Genomic DNA, 25,138 nt, shown 5'->3' on the forward strand with positions numbered 1-25,138 from the left:
CTCTGGGGAACACACCGAGGAGAGACTGCAGGAGAGCCCCGCTGTTCTGCTCTCTTCTCTCCCTCCCTCCCTGGCAGGACTCTAGCCTTGTGTTAGACTGAACGATCAAGCCCGTGGGCAGCACCACTGCAGTCTGCAAATTCTCATGAGGGGCCCCCTTATTGTACAACGGTAATATTTACCTTGGAGAAATGTTTGTCCAAGTAAGTAATCAGGGTTCTGGCAGTGGACTCCCTTTGAAATGTGGTGGTGAGAGTCCTCTCTTCCTTCTTGGCCTGTAACCAAAGAGAAAGAAAATTAGGGGAGAAAAAGGCAGATGGATACAGACTGTGAAAGATACTTGACCAGTTCATTGTGAAAACATGAGCAAATTCAGGCCAAACACTGAGCTTTTTATTCCTTCCTGAGCAAAGCAAGCTGCAAAGTCTAGGAAAAACGACAAATCGTAGTAAATAAAGGAAAAACGATCTCCCACGTAACAGTCAAGGTCTGATCAAACACCCATCGATTTACTTGCTCTTTCCACATTTTTCCTAATATGAAAAATAAACCTATGTGTTATTGCAGTTAATATTAAAATTCAAGTATCTGTTACCTGAATTTGGGATAAAACGAGTGCTGTATTTGAAGAGTATTTATGCTTTTAAATAAAGTAAGCTGTGATTTAATTATGAGACTGTCTTAGTAAAAGGAGCATATTCAGGGTGCCTGGGTGGCTCAGTTGGTTCAATGTCTGACTCTTGATCTTGGCTCGGGTCATGATCTCAGGACGGTGAGATCTGAGATCAAGCCCTGCGTCAGGCTCCGCACTGGGTGTAGAGACTCCTCGAGATTCTCTCTCTCCCTCTCCCTCTGCAATCTGACCCCCCCACCCCCACCCTGTGTGTGCTCTCTCTCAAATAAATCTTAAAAAAAAAAAAAAAAAAAAGAGCATCTTCAGTACAGCATGAACTGCGTGACCTAAATGACATGCAGATCTCCTGGTCCCACGTTGTTCCTTCACCCGCCCACTGTGTGAATGAGGAAGATGTGCAGGAACGGAAGGGATGATGGGGATGCCTTCCCTTCATTTCCCTCCTGATCCATCAGCACCCCTCCCTCCCATCCCATCCATGGTTTTGCTCTAGTTTTGGTGCCCAGGCTTTCCTCCATCCCCCTTTCCTCTCCACGTCTCTTCCCATCTCCTAACAAATATCTCCTGTACTGAACCTCTGTTTGACATAAGGCACCATAATAAGTGCAGTGTGGGAGTGAGTAGGGGAGAGGGATGGAATGAATGAATGAAGGCGCTTACACCCCAAGGGGAATATCCTAGCTGTTAACTAAGATTCAGAATTTCTCAATTACTTTAACAGACTGAGATACAATTCCTGATTTGAATATAAAAAACTGAGTACAACACGAGCCTTCTAGATTTGCATCTAGTGATGTTCTATTATTAGGACCACATATGATCACCTTAGACTGTATGTTGCCTTCTTCCACAGCAGAGCCAGCAGATTATTTATGCTGCCTCGAGGCGCATCTACTGTCTCCCTGACAGTCACCAAGGGGGACATGGCCGCCTTTTGTTCGCCACCGCATTCAGCTATTATTATTTTCTTTTCTTTAATAAGTCTAAAAAGACCAGAATAAGACACACAATCGTGGGCTGTCTTCTTCTGACCCGACTCCAGGTCTTTCCACTGTCAATCATGCAAACTAAAAGGGCAGGGCGGCTTCCACTGGGTGAGGGCTTGAGAGACAAGAGCCTTTCCCAAACCACCTTTCGCTCTTTCATCAGATTTTAAAACAAACCTCCTCCTGAAACCCTGCCATGCAGACATATTTAGATGTGGATTCCAACTGTAAACATCTCCACTTCCCCATGTCATCATGCTCGGTCCCAGAGAACTTTCCTGAATTTGTTAGAAATAGAAGATTGGATTATCTAAATCAAACTGCTGCCGTCAAAAAAAAAAAAAAGATATTTTTCTTAAAATACCAAATCTTATTAATATGTATTAGAAATAATATGTTTGCATATGCTTTCCCTATTACTAGATGGGAGTAAAGAGTCTAATTTGAAAATTGAGCACATAACTTGACTGTTATTCTAATAACATAAAAGTTGTACATAATTTTGCATTTTTGGAATATGCATTTCATGCCAAAAATATTTCAAAGAAACAAGGTAATCAGGACAGTGTGGTACTGGAATAGGATAGACATATAGATCAATGCACTAGAATGCACCATCCAAAAGTAAACCTGTATATCTATGGCCAATTAATTTTTGACAAGGGTGTCAAAGCTGTTCAATGGGGAAAAACAGTCTTTCAACAGAAAAAATCTAGGACAACTGGATAGCCACATGCCAAAGAATGAAGTTGCATCCTCAACTCAGACCATACAAAAACTGACTCAGAATGAATCAAACCCTCCATTTTAAAGCTAAAACAACAAAACCCTTAGAAGAAAGCATAGGAATAAATAAATCTTCATGAGCTCAGATTTGGCAGTGGAGTTTTATATATGACACCAAAGGCACAAGCAACAAAAGAAAAAAATAGATACACTGGACTTGATCAAAATTAAAGACATTCGTGCTTTAAAGGACACTATTAAGAAAGTGAAGACAACCCAAAGAATGGGAAAAATATGAGTAAAGCATATCTGATAGAGGACTTTTATCTAGAATATATACAGAACTTCTATAACTCAATAATGAAAAGACAACCCAATCAAAACTAGGCAAAAGATCTAAATAGACATTTCTCAAAATAAATACACAATGGCCAATGAGCACATGAAAAGATGCTCAGCATTATTAGTTATCAAGGAAATGCAAACCAAAACCACAATGAAATGAGATGCCACTTCATCCCCCATAGAATGGCCATAATCAAAAAGTCTACATGGTAACAAGTGTTGGTAAGGATATGGAGAAATTAGAACCCTCCATATCCTGCCAAGGGAAATGTAAAATGGTACAGTCACTTTGAAAACAGCCTCGTTCTTCTTCCAAAAGTTAAACAGACGAGTTACCACTGGACCAAGTAATTCCACTCCTAGGTATGTACCAAGGGAAATGAAAACATACGTTCACACAAAAACTTGTGCATGGGTGTTCATAGTGGCATTATTTTAATAGTCCCAAAGTGGAATGGGACAAATATCCACCAACTGGGGAATAAACAAACAAAATGGGGTATATCCATATATATCCACATATGGATATATATATATCTATATACCCCATAAAAATATTATGTAGCCAATAAAATGGAATGAAGCACTGAGTCATGTTACAATATGGATGAACCTTGGAAATATGCTAGCCTTGTGAAAATATGAACCTTGAAAAAAGCTAGTCACACAAAAAGCCAAATACTCTATAATTCCATTTATGTGAAATGCCCAAAAAGGGCAATTAGATAGAAACAGAAAGTAGATTAGTGGTTGCGTAGGGCTGCAGGAGACGGGGATGATAGCTAAGGGGGGCAGAGCTAAGGGGACCGTGGGATGGTTGGACAACTCTGTGAATACACTAAACACCATTAAATTGTCCACTTTAAATGGGTGAATTGTATGGCATGTGAATTCTATCTCAATAAAGCTGCTACCAAAACTAAACTCCAAGAAATGTGAACATTATAATGTCTGCCATTTTCCAGATCAGTTTGAAAGAAATATGGCAAACCCAGCTGTGAGTCTGGCTGGAATCACTGGGGTCATCAGCATGAAGCAGGATCACCAGGTTCCATGGCCAGCTATCAGGTTCGGAGTGAGACAACCAGGCCATCATTCTGCATGGACCAAGTGCCTGTTTCAGATCCCCTTTCACGCTTGTGACCATCTCTAAGAGTAGACAGCAGTTAGTCACTGCAAACGATGACTGACCCAATCAAATAGAAATCCTATGCTTTCTATATTGCTTTCCTTTTCCACTAAATGGAATTGTAGGACTTGTGAAGCGAGGTGTCTACTCCAATATGGCCACCCCTCACTGCATATACTATGTCAGTGGAATGCCAAATTCACGGTGTGTCTTCCATACCTAGTTCACTGACAGAGTTTTCATTAGGACTGTTAGCACGTCCTTAACACAGATGATGACATTCGTAAGAAGGCTCAAACAAGTGAACTCTGATAATTCATGATACATTTTGCCTGCTAACCTGAAGGCTTATTCTAGCTAAAGCCACTCAGAAAAACTGACATAGAGTTCAATTTCTGGGCCACTGGGACCCTGAGGGCTGGGTTATGCACCTGACAGATGGCCTGACCCAACCCCCAGCTGGCATTGCTGAGAAGAGGTGTAGGAAGAGGAGTGGTTTTTTCCTGTTTTTCTCTTTTGTTTTGTTTTTTAAGTTATGCCCTTAGAGTCCCTTCTAGGGAAATAGTGATGATAGTGACAGCATATCCTCCTGCTATCTGGGTAGATAAATACAGGGACTCGGTAGCACAGACTTGAGCAATCCAACTCCAAATTCACGTTTGACTTTGAAAAACTATACTTGGAGTCAGGTTATCCGCTCACTGTGAGACCAGAATCAATGCTCACTTAAGGATTTTCAAATTTAAAAGAAACTTAAAGGTGATCTACACATCAACCCCACTTGATACTTGAACCCTCTCTACAGTGTCTGTGACCTCCAGGTTGTAAGTACAATAATGAAAGGACTTGGTTAAACATAACAGTTAAAAGTACTGAGCACAGAATGAATCACAGTGCCTAATATATAATAATCATTGAATATTTATTCACTGATTGAGTGAATTAATTTAAAAAAAATCAGAGTAGATTTGAGGATATTGCTATAATTAAGCTGCTCTCCCTGGCAGTCCCTGAAGACAAGGAAAGGAGCAGGATCGCAGGTCACTCATGATCGGCGTGGGACCACAGCAACATATCACACATACAAACACCACCCAACCAAATACTATCTTTTATCCACGTTGCAATGGAAACAAACCAATAAACAAAACTTAGATCTGCTAATCAAGCCTATGCCAGAATCCCTTCCATAATGAAGGGCTCCCAGAAAGAATTTGTTTCTGTCTTTGGCAAATGCTGTTAGATTTGAGCTGGGGTAAGGAAGGTTCTTTTTCACCCAGTGACTTAGTGGCCTCAACCTCGTTGGAGTCTTGGTTCTAACTTCTAGGGCCATACAGAACAAGTCCAGTAATTTCCCTACATGGCAACCTTTCAAATACTCAATGACACCTATTTAAAGAAGTTCCTCTTCTCCTGCCCTTGAGGTTCCCCTTCTTCATTCCAAAGAAAATAGTTCTGGGTACCAGCTACCCTAACTCAAAAAAGCACATAGGCTGGAAGAAGAAGAGAGCTAGAACTCTCAAGAGCAGAGCAGGCTGAGAGCCCATTCCAGCTGCAAAGCCCAACTTAGGGGAGTGGCTCAGTCACCAAGCACAACGTCCAGTGGACAAAGGTAACCTTGATCTGATTTAGGAAACAGTACTTATGAGGGTTTTGATGATGGTGCTAGGAGAATTCTTGTGGACCAGGTATCACAGGGAGGCCAAGCTATCAACAGGGAGCAAGAACAGGCTGGTGAACTCGGGACAGTGGTCCCTTATTGTCCTGGGGTCTAATCACAGCTGCATAATTTGGCCACTGGGCAGTCATTCAGGGTAAGAGCCACAATTTCTTGAGAAAATCTCCTGGCAGGATCAAGACAGACCACGGTACCCAAAATAGATACTCAGTCCCAGACTAGAAGTAAGAGAAAGAGCTGAAACTTAGAAGGTCAATGAGTGAGTACCATGGGAATCTGGATGTCATTCCTGGGATAGGAGATCCTACACCTGGGTGGCAAGAAAGGCCACTTGGGATGCAGCATTGGTCATCCCAGTGGTCAGCACTGGGGCAATACCATTCTCAGCTTGGGAGATTACAACTCAACCAACAATTCAGCCAGTGCTGAGCAAGACCGTACTGTGGGCGAGGCATGGAAAGATCACAATTAGTGATGTGTTCCACTGCCTTGCGGACTAGGTTTAAACATCCTCAGTGATGTTTCCTGCTTCAGTGAGAGCAAGCTCAGCCTTGTGGGGGGGGGGGGCAAGATGATGCATGCGAGAGGAACAAGTGGGGAAGAAGTGGGGGAGGAGGCATGCTGGGGGCCAATGCTTTTGTTTTTCGTTGTTTTCTTCCAAATGACGAAGCTCAAAGGCACTTCTCCGGAGGAAGTTGCACTTGGTCAGTGAGGAAGAGAACAGGACACTTACTTGTGTCCGTGCATATTCTACAGTCTTATTTAGAAAACCTGTCATCACAGAAGCTTTTTTCACCAGCTACATTAGACTGTCGTGATATATGAATCTTAGACGACTAAAACAAAATCTAACTTTCTTTCATATATGATGTTACTAAGCCAAATCTCTCCTACTGTCGTTTTGCAATTTAATTGGTGGTGGTGATGGTGAAGTGCTTACGCCATCCCCGTGCCATTTCTGCCTCTTAGATCTGGGTCATTGCATTAAATGTCAAGATGTTCTTGAATTCTCTCTCTCTCTCCTTTGTTATTACATTAGCCATCTCTCCCAGCTTTGGGCCATGCATTTGTACAGCTGTACCCAAGTGAAGCCTACTGTCGACTAGGACAGGATTGGGTTCAAATACCAGAAACTTTCTCTAGGAAAAGAGCAATTTATACATCAGTTCCCTCTGGATATACACACCAAACCAGTTATTAATCTAGCTAATTACACATACCTCCTATTTGTCCAAATGATAAATGTTAGCAATTTGATATACTTTGGGTATTAAAACCCACAAATATATGTATAAACTAATGCATGCTATTTCTTATTAATCCAACTGAATTCTATGATGGGTTTAGTAAATTGTAAATATAACGGAGATCAATCTCAAAGCACAGACATTGCCTTCCATTAAGAGTTTAAATTCAGTCCTTCACTACAATCATGCAAGAAAATATTACTGAATATGCTCAATGGTATAGAATTAAAAGGGTGGCTAAAGCCAACGCATCTGAGTTATGATGTCCTGAACAATACTGGAACACCGTAATTTACAACGGATGCGTCTTCCTCCCTCATCCCAGGATTCTCGACTTCCTGGGCTGCACCTCTCCCCTAGCTAAGCTCCCTTGTGTTTTCTGGCCATTTTTTCTTGCCAGCTTTCCCAGCTGTGCCTCCTGTCTCTTCCACCCCTCAGCTGTTTTAGCTCACACTTCTAGCCTTCCCGGGATTCTCGGTGTGAACGGTTCTAGTTTTCATGCCATCTGATGTCTCCTGCCCCATTTCTCACACGCTCTAACAGCTGAAATCCTTGATGTAGGCGAAGCAACAGTCCATTAAGAAAAGAGTATTTTCAGGGAGTTAATTTTCTTGGCTGAGAACAGAAAAATGGAAGAGGCAGGGAAAAGAAAGTTCAGAGGTGACAAAGAGAGGCCACTATGAAGATAAGATGAAAGCCAAAAAAAAAAAGGAAATCAAAAATTTTTAGGCATCAAAAAGATGTAAGTATGACACTGGGAAAATAATTCTTTCTGAAAATCCTCTTAAATGGTGTGGTTTAATAAAAATAATCCCCTTTCCAAGGAGAACATATTTTTCTTGAATTCTGGGGAGCTGATGATAAAAATCCTTTAGGCATGTATCCTCATACTATCTACAATATACAGGACCCAGATAAGCATAGATACAGTTATAATACACACACCGAGTTATTAACAAATCACATTTCATTAGCCAAAACCTTCTTTTTGTAAGAATGTTACCTGGAAAGAGGCCTAAAATGACAGTATTTCCTAAGCCTTATCTGTAAGCATGCACTTAGACTTGAATTCCTTGCAGTTTCAATATTAACAGAGAAAAAAATCAAAATGACTAAAGTGCTCAACAGGAAAGAGAATCCTTTCTTCCTGGCAAAAGACAGAATAGTTTACAATATGCAAATTCAAGGTACTTAAGTAAAGTTGCATGCTTCTCAGACACCAAAACATAAAGCAAGGCAGCACAAACACAAACAATAAAAAGATGAACTTTGGGACTTAAATGTTACTTTAGTGAACAGAAAATACATAAATTGACTCCTCTACTTACGTGTTAATGAATTGGTAGTAAAATAAATATTTAAAAACATCCTCCTTTAGGCAATATAAATAGACAAGATAATAAACAGGGCAATTGGGGCACCTGGGTGGCTCAGTCCATTAAGTGTCCGATTCTGATTCTTTTTTTCGGCTCAGGTCATGATCTCAGGCTCATGATCTTATGGTTGTGAGATGGAGCCCCATTTCAGGAGCAGGGACTCCCTGCTCAGTGGGGAGTCTGCTTGAGAGTCTCTCTCTCCCTCTCCCTCTTTCTCTTCCCCTCCTACCCCATGCTTGTGCGTGCGCTCTCTCTCTCTCAAAATAAAGAAATAAATCTTTAAATAAACAAACAGGGCAATTAAAGAGATATTCATTCCCTTACTCACCATTCAGTGTTATTTCCTTGTTAAAAACAGAAAATAAACACTACTTCAGTCCCTTCCACTCTATTTTATCTGGGAAGCTGTCTTTGGAATAGAATTTAAGCTGCCATTCAATCAAGCCTATAGCTTTGGCTTGTCTTCGTCTCTTGGTGGGTACCTAACTGGGCAGCCACTTGGCACACCTCCCTGTCTATCACAGAGCCTCAGATGAGCCTTTAGATATTTCCCAGTGAGGGGTAATTTCTGTTTTCTCTGGTCCTGGGATCACCAAGGGATAGTGGGGCTGGAGTGTCCCTGATCACGGAGCTTTCCTGGAAGTTGTCTGCATGGGTGTGTATGTATGGGGTGGGGGTACAGGTACCTTCCCCAGGAAGCTGAGGAAGGTGTGGGGACAAATGCTAACTTGAAGTTTGCCCAAGTACGCTTTTGAGAAACCCCCAAATTCACAGACATCTAGTCACTGTTAGAAGTCCCAGCTGCAGACTGTGGAGGAAGCTCAGGATAGAAAGAGAACCCCTCTCCCCACCTTAACCCCTCCCACTTTAGGTTCCTCAGAAGTGGCTGCTTTTGTTTGTGCTACGAGGCAATGGCTCTGCTGGTGGGGTCAAAAAGGGGGATGCATTTAAACTCTGGTTGTTTTCCTGGCAGCTTTCCACATTATTAGAGATTGTTGTCTATAAGGTGTCTGAGTTTTGGAGGAATGTGTAGGGGTGTGTGTGTGTGTGTGTGTGTGTGCACGCAGGCACCCTGGAGGTGGGCAGGCTGGCATTTTGTATATGGATCTTATGTCCCAAGTAATTTCATAGTGCCCCCTTCTTTCTATATACGTATATACATGCATGTGTATTACAAACTATATATCCATCTCTATATATGTATATAAATGGAACATATATTTTATATATGTAGTTAGAATATACACACTCATACACATTTAACCTCTTCAACATGAGACTTTCAACACTGCCTGTGGATATCACATCCGTAACTGTGCCACGATATCACACTCTTGCAGCCATTCTCTTATGAATTAAGGCTAGTTTTATGAAATGCTATCGTACGTATGACATTTCAATCATTTCTCTGATGGAAAACAACTGCTAAATGACCAAAGTTGAACTTTAGAGAAATTCTGAGACACTCAGTGAAATGTAATGCTCAGTATCCCAAAGAAAGTAAAGGAGATTCATTTGAATGGAAATAACGCATGACCTGATAATGTGTTGTCAATGCTCGGTACATATTCACTCTATTATCATTTGTAAGACACGGTGTGTTCAGCAGAACTGAAGGTATCATCATGGACTCCCGCCTACTGAGCTGCATCTTCTCGGCAGGGTGGCTACATTTGGAATCCTGCACCTTGCATGTGTGAGGACATGGCTGTGTGCTACCTTTTTGAGCCTATTATGGGTTGAATTGTGTCTTCCCCAAAGTTCCTATGTCAAAATCCTGATGAATGTAACCTTACCTGGAAATGGGATGATCACAGAATTAGTTGCAATGAAGTCAGAATGGAGAAGAGTGGGCTCCTGATTCTAATATGATTGGTGTCCTTATAAAAGGGAGGAAATTTGAAAACAGAGAAACACGTAGGGAAAATGCCCTGTGAAGACAGAATTTACGCAGCCACGGTCCAAGGACATATCAGCAGCCAAAGAGAGGTCTGGAATAGACCCTTTCTTGCACCTTCAGAAGGACACCACCTTGCCAACACCTCAATCTTATGCTTCTAGCCTCCAGAACTGTGAGATGATAAATTTCTGACATTTAATCCACCCTACAGAAAGCACCTTTATATATGGTGGTACTTTATTATGGCAACCCTAGGATACCAGTACAGAGCCAGTGGATGGAAAAAACGGTCAAGTTCTCTAACATTGGAGTCCTGACTTAAAGGCACAGAGATGAGGATAAACAAAGCAAGGGTTATTACTCTGCATTTCTCCTATTAAGAAAGAAGGTTTACACATCAATCAGCTGCTATCTTGGAGTTGTTTCTTAATTATATAAATTTAAGTGAACACTGAAATAGCAGGGAGGTTAACATAATTCATGATACAATCTCAAAGAGGGAATCTGTATTTTTAAACACTGTTTTCAGTAATCGATTAAGGGTAAAACTACCAAAACAACATGAAGTAGAATTAAAGAAAAAACTTTCAATAATCCTTTTTTTTGTTTGTTTGTTTTTTAACTGTGAGGGAAGTTTTGAAAGGACTCCTTAAGAATTTGGACTGATCAAAACTCCTAAGGAATTTTTCACTTTATTGGGACATATTATATTTAGATTGACATAACATATCATTTCATTTTTTTCCAACTCCTCTTGCTTAATTTATTCTCTTCTTGGTCACTGAAAAGTCACTCAAAATTCAGGCTTAAAAGTCTGCCCTGGTTCCCCTTCCAGCGTTCTGTTCGGCACTTGTGCCTATTTCAGAGCTGAACTAATACAATTTTATTTTATTTTATTTTTTTTTTTTTAAGATTTTATTTATTTATGTGACAGAGAGACAGCCAGCGAGAGAGGGAACACAGCAGGGGAGAGGGAGAGGAAGAAGCAGGCTCCCAGCGGAGGAACCCGATGTGGGACTCGATCCCGCAACGCCAGGATCACGCCCTGAGCCGAAGGCAGACGCTTAACGACTGCGCTACCCAGGCGCCCCATGAACTAATACAATTTTAGAGCTAAAACCAAACCCACAATATGTCAGCTCAACTCATTTTAGCCATAAGGAAAGCAATGCCCAGCTGTGATCACACAGCTCCTTAGGGGCTGAGCCACGAACAGAACACAGGCCACTTTTCATTCTATACCTTTTGCTCTATGGCGGTGGCTTCATGTATGTGACCTGTGTATGTTTTCCCTGATCCGCTGATTTGGCTTCAGGGTTGGTGCCTTTTTTCTTTTTTTTTTTTTTTAATCTCATCCAAAGATTCTGCTACACTGCCCTATCCAGAACAGGCATACCAAAATGCCTGTTTAAATAGGTACTATTTATGATATAGCCAAGTTTCTGCAATAAGACACTAGAGGTCATAGTACTGACTGTCCTTGAGCATACTGTTAGGTTTTAAAGTCTCTTCACTTAATATCTAGGACTTATTTCCACAGGCCTGCTCATATAACTAATGGGCATTTATTTTCTTCATTGTTTTGATTTCCAGACTAATGGCATTTTATGTGGGCCACAGGATCTGGGCTCTGGTACTGCGGCCCTTTGTCTGTCAGGTCGAAGAAGGAACACAAGCCCATCTAACTGACCAAGTGAAAAGCGGAAAGGGAAGAAAAAAAATGAGAGAAAAAGAGAAAAAAACCCGGGCTTTAAAGATGTGAACTCCCTTGCACAAAGACACAATTTCTATTATAGTTTGTAAAAATCACCAGAAAACAAATGCTCCCAGAGGTTGTATCTTAGCATGTAACACAGAAAGAGCTAAGAGCAATTTCCATATCAATCTGCCCAAATGGAGGAACTGGTGTCATCTAAGCAGCCTAGAAAGAAACAAAACATCCTCTAAATCTAACTGTAAGAGCCAGAAGCAAGAAATACAGAAGCAGCTTCCCCACTGCAGAATTACTTTTTTTTTTTTTTTTTGGTCTCCATCAACAGGTGTTGCCATGGTAACTATCCTGTAGTTAAGAAACAGTAGAGGTAAGGAAATCTATACAAAACCACTATAGAGGAAAGAATAAGAAAGGTGTGCTGTAGCTAAACCTCAGACCTAATAGAACGAGCAACCAGAGACTTGCTCTGCCATTATCGGATCTTTATGTTTTGAAAGGGATGCTGTAGGGGAGACAGGGTCTCAGCCCAGGAGCGTGGTCCTTGGAGGAGCCAGGCAACTCTCAGTGGGGGGCTGTTGTGGACCTCAATTTACTGCAGGTGCCAATTTCCATTTTCACTCCCGTGTACATTGTAGCTTTCTAAAGACTTTGAGGGGAAGATTGCAGCTGAGTAGTGTCATGTCTGGAGATTCTAAAAAGTGAACATCTATTAGTGAATGATTTCCTTACTATACTTCTCCCTCTTGCAGGTAATCTGTATGGTGATAATTTCTTTGCTTTCTCCTCTCAGATGGAGAAGCTGGGTTTGCATGCTATAAATCAGTGAAACAGTTAACAGCTATTTCTTCATCTGGACAAATATCACCAAAATCTGTAGCCCTAGTACCGGGAATATCTCAGAGCCTGGCTAAAACAGAACCCATTTCTACGGTCCTTCTTTCACTGCTCACAGCTTATGATTGCAACCCATGTGTTTAGCATCATGAATGATGAAACAATTGTTTCTGGAATTAAATTCTACATTCTTATTTTGTAAGCTATTGTTGGTTAGCCCCTGCAAAAGGGCACAATCTATCCCCTTTTCCTTACCAAGCACTTTGTTGTTGCCCAAAGGACTATTCCACTCAATAAGTGACATGAATTAATATACTTTGCTAACTTCTGTGATTCTTCAAAGTTAGGACAGCTGACAACACAAGTTTTTGAAGGATAATGTCTGGAAGGTTTAGCCTGAGAGACAAATCAGTATAGTATCTGGAATGTCAGACATAAGAGTGTTGTACAGAAAAGATAGCTGAGATGTTAGTGGATATGCTCTGAGACCTAACTACTTCTCTTGCCCATTTCTGAGACTCAGTGCTCCTTTATTTGTGATTTTATTTGTTTGTGAGAGAGAGACAGAAAGAACACAAGCAGGGGGAGTGGCAGGCAGAGAGAGAAGCAGGCTCCCCGCTGAGCAGGGAGCCTGCTGCGGAACTCGATCCCAGGACCCTGGGATCACGACCTGAGTCATAGGCAGACACTTATCCAACTGAGCCACCCAGGCGTCCCTCAGTGTTCCTTTCCGCAAAGAGATGGAAGCATTTCCTCTTTCAAAGGGCTGTTATGAGGCTTCCATGAAATAATGCAGATGAAAGTGTTTTATTCATAAACAGTGAATAACAGATGTTGGAAATTCTATTGTCACTTGTTTTTCAAGATTTCTGCTGTGTTAATATTCCCTAATCACATTTTTGATGCTAAGTAGGCCACAAAATTTCCACATCATGTTTTTGGCAGAAGATTTCTTTCCTTATCATCATCTGGAGGTGCTTATCTGACTTGGATGTCACTGTCTTCTGTTAGTTCCTTTTCTTTTCACTTTGTTTTCAGCCTGACAGATTTGTATCACGGATGTGGGTGGGTGTGTGGGGCGCGTGTGCATGCAAGAGAGGAAGGGGTAAAGGAAGGAAGAGAGAAAGTAAGGAAAAGTGAGGGGAACGAATGAGTTAAAGGGGAAAGTTTCCATCCCATTCCGCAGATATGCACCCATCCCTGACAGTGTTTGTTATTTATCTGCAATCTGTAGACGGCTAGCACCAAGTTACTGATGGCTTTTTTTTTTTTTTAAAGATTTTATTTATTTATTTGACAGAGATAGACAGCCAGCGAGAGAGGGAACACAAGCAGGGGGAGTGGGAGAGGAAGAAGCAGACTCCCAGCGGAGGAGCCTGATGTGGGACTCGATCCCATAACCCCGGGATCACGCCCTGAGCCGAAGGCAGACACTTAACCGCTGTGCCACCCAGGCGCCCCTACTGGTGGCTTTATACTCCTCTTTTCAGGAGAAGTGACTCTGGGGATGACACTAATTTCTGTAACCAACTCTCAGTTCCTGGTGCTCTGCTTTCCACACTCATGGTGAAGAGCTTTGCCAACTGTCGTTGAAAACGCAGAAATCCTACTTCTCAAACTGTAACCCCCATATCTGTTTTACAGTAAGATACATGCCTTCATTTATCTTTTCTTTCTTTTCTCTTTCTCTCTCTCTGTCTGTGCTGCAATCTTCCCCTCAAAGTCTTCAGAAAGCTACAATGTACACAGGAGTAGAAATGTAAATTGGCACCTGCAGAGGTGGGGGGGAAGGCAGAGGGAGAGAGAGAATCTTAAGCCGGTTCCATGTCCAGTGCAGAGCCTGATGCGGGGCTTGATGTCATGACCCTGAGATCATGACCTGAGCCAAAATCAAGAGTCCGATGCTTACTGACTGAGCCACACAGGGGCCCCTACATAATTTTTTTGTTTGTTCGTTTTATTTATTTTTTTAAAGAGCTCTCTCTTCAAAATGTTGCCCTTTTGTTTCTGAGGGGTTTTGAATTTATCCTTCCCATTTCATCCCTGCCATTCTATTCCTCACTTTCCCCTTTCCCTTCCATCCTGCTGTTCAGAACATCACCTACTGGCCAGATCTCATAGGTTCTACACCCCTGAATGTTTGTTACAGTAAATTTTCAGTTTTGTTATAATACATGCTTACTGAAAATGTTCGCAGAATACACAAAGACCTATTATGCAACATGAAAGTTCCTTTTCACCTCATTGCCCCAATCCCATTTCCTTCCCTAAAGGTAAGCACACTTAGAGTTGAGTAAAACACTTAAAAAGATGTGGGAAGATATAAAGATCTGAAGGGTTTTTCCTTCTTTGTTACATATTTGGTATTAGTAAGCATCCCTACACCAGGAATTGTTTATTCTACTCATTTGCTGGATGCTAGAGTACGTTCCATGTTAGCCATACAGAGTTATCTGATTCCTTTTAATAACTACAGAGCATTCAAAGGTATGGAGATAGTATATTTGGGCCAATGGATATTTATATGTTTTTGGTATTCCTCCATTAGGAACAATGTTATATGATTGCTCTTGCATAAATACCTCTGGTTGTGAATGAGGATATTGATAGCAGATTCCCAGACACAGAACTGATGGGTGAAAGGGCATATGCACTGGGCGCCTGGGTAGCACAGTCGTTAAGCGTCTGCCTTCGGCTCAGGGCGTGATCCCAGCATTCCGGGATCAAGTCCCGATCGGGCTCCTCCACTGGGAGCCTGCTTCTTCCCCTCCCACTCCCCTGCTGTGTTCTCTCTCTCGCTGGCTGTCTGTCACATAAATAAAATCTTAAAAAAAAAAAAAAAAAAAGGAAGGGCATATGCACTTTTCATTTCATTCTCCCTCTCCTCACTGACCTAAAGCCAACGTCATATTAACATATTGTCTACGAGGCTATCAAAGAGAATGCACTTCTCTGTTCTGTTGGGTTTCACCACCAATCAGATTAATTTCTCTTAATACCTTCTGGGATTCTTGAGTATTTTTGCCTGCTGATGGTATGTCTGGCCTGGCTTTCCAGTGCTGCTGGGGATTTGTGGTTCTCTCTCTCTCTTTTTTTTAATTTGATGAGTGAAGAATAAAGTAACACCTTATTTACTTGGTCAGGCATACAAGATCCATAAGACTTCTTGCCTGGACCAGGCCAACAGGTTTCTAGCTTTTCTTGACTCCTCTGTATTCACCCTCCACAGCTGACCAAGTGACTTACTAAAATGCAAATATAATCACTCAACTCCTTTGCTTAAATTCCTTCAGTCACATCCTAATGCTTGGTGGGTGTTACAGGCTGCATTTTCTCTCCTAAAAATATATATGTTGATGTCCTAACCTCCAATACCTCAGAACGTGACCTCATTTGGAAATAGGGCCTTTATAGAGGTAATCAAGTTAAAAGGAGGTCATGAAGATGGGCCCTATTCCAATATGACCAGTGTCCTTATAAAAAGAGGAAATTTGGACACAGACACAGACATGCACGGGGGCGGGGGTGGGGAACACGTCATGAAGCAGCACAGGAAACACACCCTGTGAAGACAGAGGCAGAGAGTGGAGTCATGCTGACCCAAGCCAAAGAATGTCTGGGGTGGCCAGAACAAGAACAGGCAAGGAAAGATCTTTCCCCTCCAGGTTTCAGAGGCAGTGTGAACCTGCCAACACCCTGATTTGGAATTCCAGCCTCCAGAAATGTGAGATAATAAATTTGTGTGGTTCTAAGCCCCCAAATTGTAGCGTTTTGTTACAGCAGCTCCAGGAAACTAATACTGCAGGTCAAGTCCGACCTCTTTGGCTCACACCCAGCATCTCTCACACAGTGGCCACTGCCCTCAGGATCTTCCTCCCCAGCTTTCCTGGGAACAACACCCTACTGCCCTATGTGCTCACGTCCCAAGGCTCTAGGATGTTTCCTAGCTCCTTGCTTCTGAACACGCTGGTCCCTCCACCCACACACCCTTCCCCATGCTCGCACGCATTGCAAACGTGCTTTCGCTGACCTCCCAGAGCCACCTCCTTCAGGAGCCGCTTCAGACAACCCGTTTTCCCACCAGGCTCTCTAGGCATAAATGACTGTCCCCCGAGTACCCTCTATGCTGTATTTGGAGGATTTTGATGTTATTTTGTACCTACTTATTTATATCCCTCCATCCCTCTCTTCTATGCTGTTCTATGCTGTGAGCTCTTTGAGGGTAGACTGATTACCTTCGCAAAGTCCCTACATAGAGAATGTCCAAAATGGGATTTTCCTGGGTAAACAGTGCACATTGACATGAACTCTAAGCAATGTGTCCTAGACTTTATCCTATCAAACATGTCTTGTGTAAAGAAGTGGAGTAGAGTAGGTCAGGGCTGACTGCAAATGGTTGATGCCCGCAACTGATAATGGCTGAGGAGTCCTTTTCCACACAATGAATATGAAACTGCTTTCTGGCTTGTTATTATTTTTGATGAGATTCATTCTTCTAATCAGTCACACTTAGAAACTTTAGCTGACTGCTTCCTTCATTAGAGCGTTCATTAGACACAGAAAGATCAATGGTTGCCTAGGGCTGGGGGGAGGGTGGAAGATGGGGAAACTGTATGCCAGCTAAGGAATGAGGGGTTTCCTTTCAGAGTTATAAGAGTGCTCTAAAGTTGATTACGATGATGGTTGCAAAACTCTGAATATACTGAAAGCCACTGAACCGTATAGTTTAGATGAGTGAATTGTAGGACACGTGAATTTTTACTCAATAAAGCTGTTTAAAAAAAACAAAAAAGCATGATACACTTAATTCAATCCAGTTCACAAGAATCGCCATTAAAACAAGACAACTCGATAGTTATCAAACATCCGCTTAGATAAAATAAAATAAATCCTTTGCACTAATGAAAAAGAAAACAAACAAAAACCACATCCTGTAATGTCTGCAGCATCCTAAAGAAAACATGAGAGCTACCGGGACATTCGCATCAGGCCCATGTACTCTGTACTCGGACCATCCTATGGCCGAGATGTAGCAACTTAATTAGGCCTCAGAGCTTTTCCTGTGCCTTAAAGCATCCGATTCTCTCTTCTTTCTCTCTGCGCCGTATTAGAGATATATTTAGTTCAATAAATACAAGAGCAAGGAGGGAACTACGATAAAATGATAAACAATAGCCAAGAAGGGAATTACTACAATCTACCAAGTTTTAGAGAGTGGAAGGAAAATCAGTTATATGGTGAATCCAATTACCTCCGGGCTAAGTCAAGACAGTAGTATTTGTCACGGTGTCAGGCAAAAGACACAGCGTCTTCACCACTTGCCAAGCCGTTCAATACGTTTTCTGAATAAACAAGGCAAAGAAGGACAAAAAGCAGACATCCTGGGGCTTATTGATACTGTTTGTATTTACCACCTATAATGTAAATGCCTGTCACATTTCCCCAGGGAAATTTCAAACCCCTTGAAGACAAAGAAGGTAGTTAATGGGTGCTCTCTGCTCCCACCATTCCACACCCAGAGCATTCAGCAAAGAATTGGCAATTGCTTACAGGGTACAGGATACAGTCATCTCAGAATCTCATTGTAGTGAAGAGATCTTTTTTTTTTTCCTTTTTAAAAATAACACTGTTTTGGAGCAAACATGATTTACCACATGGAACAGCAAATTCTATGTAATACATGATTCCATAATTGATTGTTACCATTCTTTGAAGCCCCATGTCTAAGGACTTTATTTTGGAGAAATGTACACTATAAAAAAGCCTTCGAAATCAATAGGCTGTTGGCTCACGAACGTATGTGAACATGACTCAATGAGCGGGACTCCACTGGGTCCACCCAGGTGGACACTTACCAAGTTCAGCTTTGAAAACTTACTCAGAACTCTATCTCTTTTAGAGGTAGCTTCTCATGTAACCACAAAGATCTTAATCATGGAAAGAGAGGGAATAATTTCGCCCTGCAACATGTTGTTATACAGGTCATACAATTCAAAAATGAGACTCTTAGCGACTGAAATCTGATCATTAGTCACCAAGTTCAATACGTATTTGGAAAGCATATAGTTACATGTAATTAGCTAAGATAAGTTATGGAGAGAACCAGGCAAATATATGAAAGAACATTCTCAGAGTTCAATGTGCTAGGATACAATCAAGAAAAAAAATCTCTCACACACATTCACAGAGAAATACTCAAGTGCGCCACTTCTGAAGGCTCCTTAGGTAAGGAGGGAGCTCCTCCGCTCCTAGGTAGGGACTTCCCAGCCCTCTGTCACCGCCTTTCCAAACAAACTCACCTTCCCCTGCCTGTGCCATGTCAGAGTGTTCCACCCCCTGCCTCCTGACCGCTGAGCTCCAAGTCCTGAAGGTCCTTCCATGTTAGGCGTATGTACACTTTTCCTTCTGTCCTTTGATTCTGCTCGGTTCCTTTGGCATCAAGTATTACCTGTCCTCTGTTGGGAGTGAATCCTTTCTCTACACAGTTCAAGCAGATAACACTGCTGGGTCTTTCCCGGAGCTTTCTACCTCTCCGTTTACTCCATGAGGGGGATGGGGAGTGACTTCTCTGATGGGTGATTGGACGAAGCACGAAGGAAGTACCCCAGGCTCAGCAACTCCCTTCTTCCTCTAGGGAGTGGGGCTGCCCTCTGGGTAGATGTGTTTTCTTCTGATCTCCATGCCATAGTGTGAGCAGCTCCTCTGGGCCCACAGAGAGGCCTGTCCCGCCAGTGTGGCCTCTACTTACTTCTGGCGTTCGGGATCAACAAATAAACCCTGCACTCCAACCTGACCTTTACTAGTAATAAAGGTGATATGTCAATCTTACCTGCCAATTATCTTATCCTTTCTCTTAATTTTTTTTTTCAGGACTTGGGAGGGTCTGAGAGGTGTCACTGTTGTGGTTTTTATCAAAGGCTCCGGCATCATTTATATATGTAAGTATACATTCATGTATCTAAGTATACATACTGATTAGATAGCTTAAAAAATTGATGTGAGATTGTGCCCCATATCCCTGCCTGGACAAAATTTTGGGCCGTGTCTCATAAGTCTTTGCTATCCAGGTCTTCATCACAATGCCCAATGGACAGTAAAAATATGCTCAGATGGGCTCAATCATGAATATATCATGCAATTAACGATACAGAGAAGATTAAAAACAAAACTTAGGACTACAATACGTGTGAGTCCAGCTAATGCTTACGACTTTATTAATGCATTTTTGATATCACTTAGCAGTGTTAAGCATAAAGTTAATATAGGCAGGGTGAGTATAAAATTAATATATGCTAAACACTGTGATCCTGCAGAGTAAATTTAACTGCACACTGAGCAAGAAGAGAGAATAACAGATAAGGCGTATACTGATTTTCTTCATCAAAACCCGTAAGATCTCATTTCAACAAAACCCTGTCATTGAATTTACAGCACATCTAAGAGTGAATTTTATATTATATACAAATGTAATTTCCAAAGCAGTAATGGCAATCCATCATAAGCCAAATTCTCATTTACCTACACCTTACATCTTCATGTGATACATTACATTATCCCACTCTTACATAAAAAGCCTCACATTTACACAAAAAGCTACTCATGTGCCATATTTTTTGGGAAATAATGATTTGGTTGTCTAAGTGTATGTTTTTGAGTATCCCTCCATGAAAAAACAAAAGTAAATTAAATACATAAGTGATTACAATTATGTCAAAATAAACACAGTATTGCAATAAAACTTTAGAGGTCAATTAATGTGATAAATTACTAATTTCTCTTCAATTTTATTTTTGGCACCCAATCTGTTTTTTAACTGAAATATGCCTTTATGGAATGCTAATTGGATGCTAGAACTAACAAACATATGGTACTAATAAGCAGTCTTGAAACACAGTAATAATGCTGGTAATGACTACTTATAGAAAACCCTCTCCAGTTTTCAAAGACATGTCACACATTTTTCCTTTGACTCTCACAGTATCTCCTTAAAACAACAGAGTAAATACCATCATACCCGCTTTACAAATGGGGAAACTGAGACTCAGAGAGGTTCAGTGATATTCCTAAGGACTGGCAGGGCTGGTACTCCATTTCAGATTGCTGACTCCCATTTGGAGATTCAAAAGTTATTAAGCACCTACTGTGTAATAAACCCCACATTGATGCTGGGGTAGAGATGGTCCCTGATCTCTCTCCCAGTCATCCTAATTGACATAGGACTAGTCATCAACATGCATGTGGCAAGTTCAATGTACTATTTTAATTTTATATACGGATAAAAACAAAAATAAGTTGGTAAATATTTTTCCTATAAGAGCAAAGCTAGGGAAGAATGCTTTAAAATTAATACAGCTTAATCATTTACTTTCGAAATTAAAAACACGTTTCATTGTTACTCCTCAATGCTCAAATTCAAATGATAGTGTTTCGATTAAAATTGAGACTCCAAATTAAAAATATCCTTCGGCATTTTTAAATGAAGCATTTAATTTTCTTTCAAGTGAATGAGAATTTAATCACATAAATAGTCTACCGCATTCATGTACCAAAACGTCAAAATGTATCTAATGACACAAACTTAGATTTACACAGTCACGGGCACAGTGATGAGAATGTTGCTGGAGAAGACCCTTTCTGAAGCCCAGGTCTGGGGTTTTACACATCTAAAATCACAGACAGGCACCAGCATCACTCTGTAGCTCTCCAGCCACGATTTTAATGGGAGGTTGCCTCTTCATAAGTGCAGCTGTCATAAAATGTCACAATATGAGACAGAAGACCCATGGTTCGTCCTGAAAGGAAAAGGAATAGCACCTCTGTTGCTTTTTATCTATCTCTGCCCATAAATTAATCAATGAGTCGTAAACACATTAGGATTTCAGGCACGTTTCCTTCCAGGTAGCAATAAAGACAAGCAATCATGATGTGGAGACACCCAATGAAACAATGAAAGAAGAAAAGTAGGTGGACTGAGTCAATCAGCCAGGGAGGTGACCCCACAATCATAGCCTCACTCTTGCTGATAAGCTGGCAGAACACAGCAGAGCATGTGCTCGTTACAAATGAAACACACCCCCCGCCCCCCGCACCTCCAGGGGTTATCAATCTTCTGGAACTGAACAAGTAGAGAGGTACGCCAAAGTGTGTTTTATTGGTCCCTCCCTTTCCATCATCTTCTTCCTCTAGAGGATTGTAACTCTATATTTGCCTTATACCTTTCTTGTCTTGAAACAAAGTCCATCTATGTTTTTTAAAAAAAAAAGTCTTAATAAATGCAGCAGTATATCTTAGGTAGTGTATATTTCCCTGTCCATCTGTAAGTTGTCTCTGATATAGTCTAAATGCCGGGGTAGATCACTGTGATGGCAATGTTATCACAAGCCCAAGTTAAATATCCTGCATGGCGCCCGAGGGCATGGCTCTCTTCTGTAAAATGAACACTGCCGCACGAGAGTCCCTGTTAGATGTGATAAGAGGAAAGGAAAAATGAGAACACACAGAAGTCCTAATTTATATACATCACTCACTTGTCAGCTGCCCTTTAAAGACTTATGTAAGATTTTTAAACCACGAGGTCCCAAATTGTCACATAAATTACTACAGAACAACATCTATTTATGTATTTCTCCCTTTGTGTTGGATTAATTAAAAATCTAAACCTTCTGTTCAACCTTCCCACGTTCTTTGGCTTATTGTACCTATACCAGATTTGGGCAACCTGGAAAAAGAGGACTAATTCACAAAATAATTTCATTCCAAGAGTTTCTCTTCAAACCTCTCATTAGGAACACGGAATGCACATTCTCATTAGAATGAGTAAATGAAGGCTATTACACGCTTAAGACAGCTCATAATTTTTATAAAGTTAAGCAACTTTGTGGAAAATAAAGAAACCAGTGAACATTAAAACCCTACTTATTGTATTCTGAAGTTTCCTTTGGTCTCTAATGTTACAGAAATATTTACAAAGTTGCCATCAGTGAAGAAATACCAAAATGACCATTTTCAGTTATTATATCAGGTATGCATTTCCATGTTTCAAAACAGCCTGCATATGCCATTTTATTTATTTTATTTTATTTTTTAAAAGATTTTATTTGTTCATTTAATGGAGGGGGGGAGGACAAGCAGGGGGAGTGGCAGGCAGAGGGAGCAGGGAGCCTGATGTGGGGCTCAATCCCAGGACCTTTAGATCATGACCTGAGCTGAAGGCAGACGCATAACCGACTGAGCCACCCAGGTGCCCCAGCATATGCCATTTAAAAAAACTATAAAATATTATCTATTTTTATATCCTTAGTCATGTCCTCATTGTTGAGGCAAGTAGTTCCCATGTCTTCATTTAAAAAAAAAAAGTGCTGTTACGAATATCTGCATGGCTTTGCACATTTTTCTCAATGACATGAAGTCATGATCTCATATGATAAAAAATACATCACGGGAGAAGACCCATTTCTTTATAAGACTGAGATTACTCGTCCTTCCCTCAGCTAACTAGAGCACCTGTGAGTGACAAGGCCAAGAGCAGAAAACCGAACAGAGATGTTATATAATTAACAAGTATAATGCCTCAAATATGGTTGTGCTTGTTCTTACCGTTCTTGTCATTATAACATCGACAACTACAATTTCCTGAGCTTCTAACGCCTGCCAGGGGCTCTGCAAAAATCATTCTTATCCTTTGCAACTTTCATGAAGTAGGGATTCATATTCCCGTTTTAAGTATTTAGAAGAGTTAAGGGGCTCATCTGAGGTAACACGATCTCCATCAACGCCACACTTGTAGCAGAAGCCTCTTATCTCTTCGTTCTGCCCCAAACTGCCTAGTTCTCAGAAAAAGATCACTGGAAGGGACTACTGACCTGCTCAAACCTACTCGCTAAAGACTGGAAGTGATTTTTATGTGAGACCATGAAGGGAGACTCTGTGAGCCGCCCTGCAGCTTCGGGGGGAGGTCCCGGGCACCGCCGTCACCACTGCCGTCACCACCACCACCGCCACCGGCAGAAGGAAGAGGGAAAGTCTCAGAGCCAGCAGCCACCTCGCTGCGCCAGACCGCCTGACCCACGGGGCACGGAGACAATATTGCAGCTTAATGTCCTCAGCCACGTACTTTGTTTCTCTAAGCATTTCGGCTATTTTGAAGTCTGCTGGTGGGTGGTATTTTTCTCTAAATCAGAATGTAAAATCATCCTTAATTTGACAGTAATTGAGCTCCATCACTTCTTTTCACATCTGATCAAAATATAGCTTTGAGAGTCTATAGATAATTAAAATTTCAGGAAGTGTTTGGAGAAGCCTATTAATGTATTACATAATCATTAACCAGAGAAAAATATTAATCTTTAAGATCACCGTTGAGCATGGGGAACTATTATTCTTGGGATTATTTTGTGTGAACAAGCCCAAATCTTAATGTTACACAAAGGCTAATGTCTTTGCTCAGAGGATTAGAATTAATTTATGACCTCTGCTTTGGACTTAAATGTTGTAAACATCGCTGTTGTTCTTGAAAATGAAGACTGCTCCTGCATAATTTTTCAGATAGAGGAACTGAAATTAAAGTACTATAATATTTGCTGGATAAAACAAATGCCAAAATCAAAACTGCTAAAACCCTAAGTGGCTATTTATCATCCCCACTAATCCTTTGGCACTTCAAAGTTTATTTAGTTTTATTATGCTCTTCATCAGTTATTATGGCATAATTTTAAATTCATAAAAGAGAATGCAGAGTTAATATCACAACCTTTAAAATAATATTCAGGTAATACTGATGAGGATAGAAATGCATTTGTTATCTGAATGTGTTCTTCGGATGAACTGAAAAAAAAAATGGTAATCTAATGTTAGAGTTTTAACTCCCCATGCCCGAGCTAATGAGGCCCTGAACAAAGAACAAAGATTTAATTTTAAAACATCGATGAATACTTCTAAAGTGACATCTCAGTAAATCAGATGGTCATGTTCTCTTCAGTGTATTCAAATAATAAAAGTACAAATTTTATAATATTCTGACTTTCTAGCACTCCTAAATTCTTACTTGTGAAGCAGTATCTTAAGTTGAGAAATGGACCCATCTCTCTATGGCTCATTTGATGGAAATATGCTAATAATTATTTCTCACTGAATATGTTTTATGGCAACTTCTTTTTTTTTATTATTTTATTTATTTATTTGACAGAGAGAGACAGTGAGAGAGGGAACACAAGCAAGGGGAGTGTGAGAGGGAGAAGCAGGCTTCCCACTGAGCAGGCAGCCTGATACGGGGCTCGATCGCAGGACCCCGGGATCATGACCTGAGCCGAAGGCAGATGCCTAACAGCTGAGCCACCCAGGCGCCCCTGTTTTATGGCAACTTCTAAAAGGCCAAAAAAGGAATTTCTGGTCTAACTGCAGGTGGGGCCTGAGAATATAAGAACGATAAGCACTGGTTACTTAAAAGCCTAGATTACCATCGATAAGGTGTAAGGAGAGAACCACCTTGGGCATATGGTAGTGCCCTTAACTGAGATAGGAAACTCAGACGGAGGACTGATTAGAGTGGGAAATAAACATAGGAAGAACTC

The 25,138-nt window shown here is 41.1% G+C and overlaps 1 protein-coding gene across 1 annotated transcript in view; it reads right to left on the reverse strand.

The window, feature by feature from the left end:
* The window catches only part of PAG1 (phosphoprotein membrane anchor with glycosphingolipid microdomains 1), a 136,394-nt gene that overhangs the window by 57,667 nt on the left and 53,589 nt on the right, over window positions 1–25,138 (reverse strand). The window contains exon 3 of the mRNA XM_008689086.2: window positions 183–275. The gene's annotated coding sequence lies outside the window, so the exon portion shown is untranslated. The remainder of the gene's footprint in view (window positions 1–182; window positions 276–25,138) is intronic.

The sequence above is a fragment of the Ursus maritimus genome, unplaced genomic scaffold, assembly GCF_017311325.1.
Source record: "Ursus maritimus isolate PB19 unplaced genomic scaffold, ASM1731132v1 scaffold_9, whole genome shotgun sequence".
NCBI classification, from domain to species: Eukaryota; Metazoa; Chordata; class Mammalia; order Carnivora; family Ursidae; genus Ursus; species Ursus maritimus.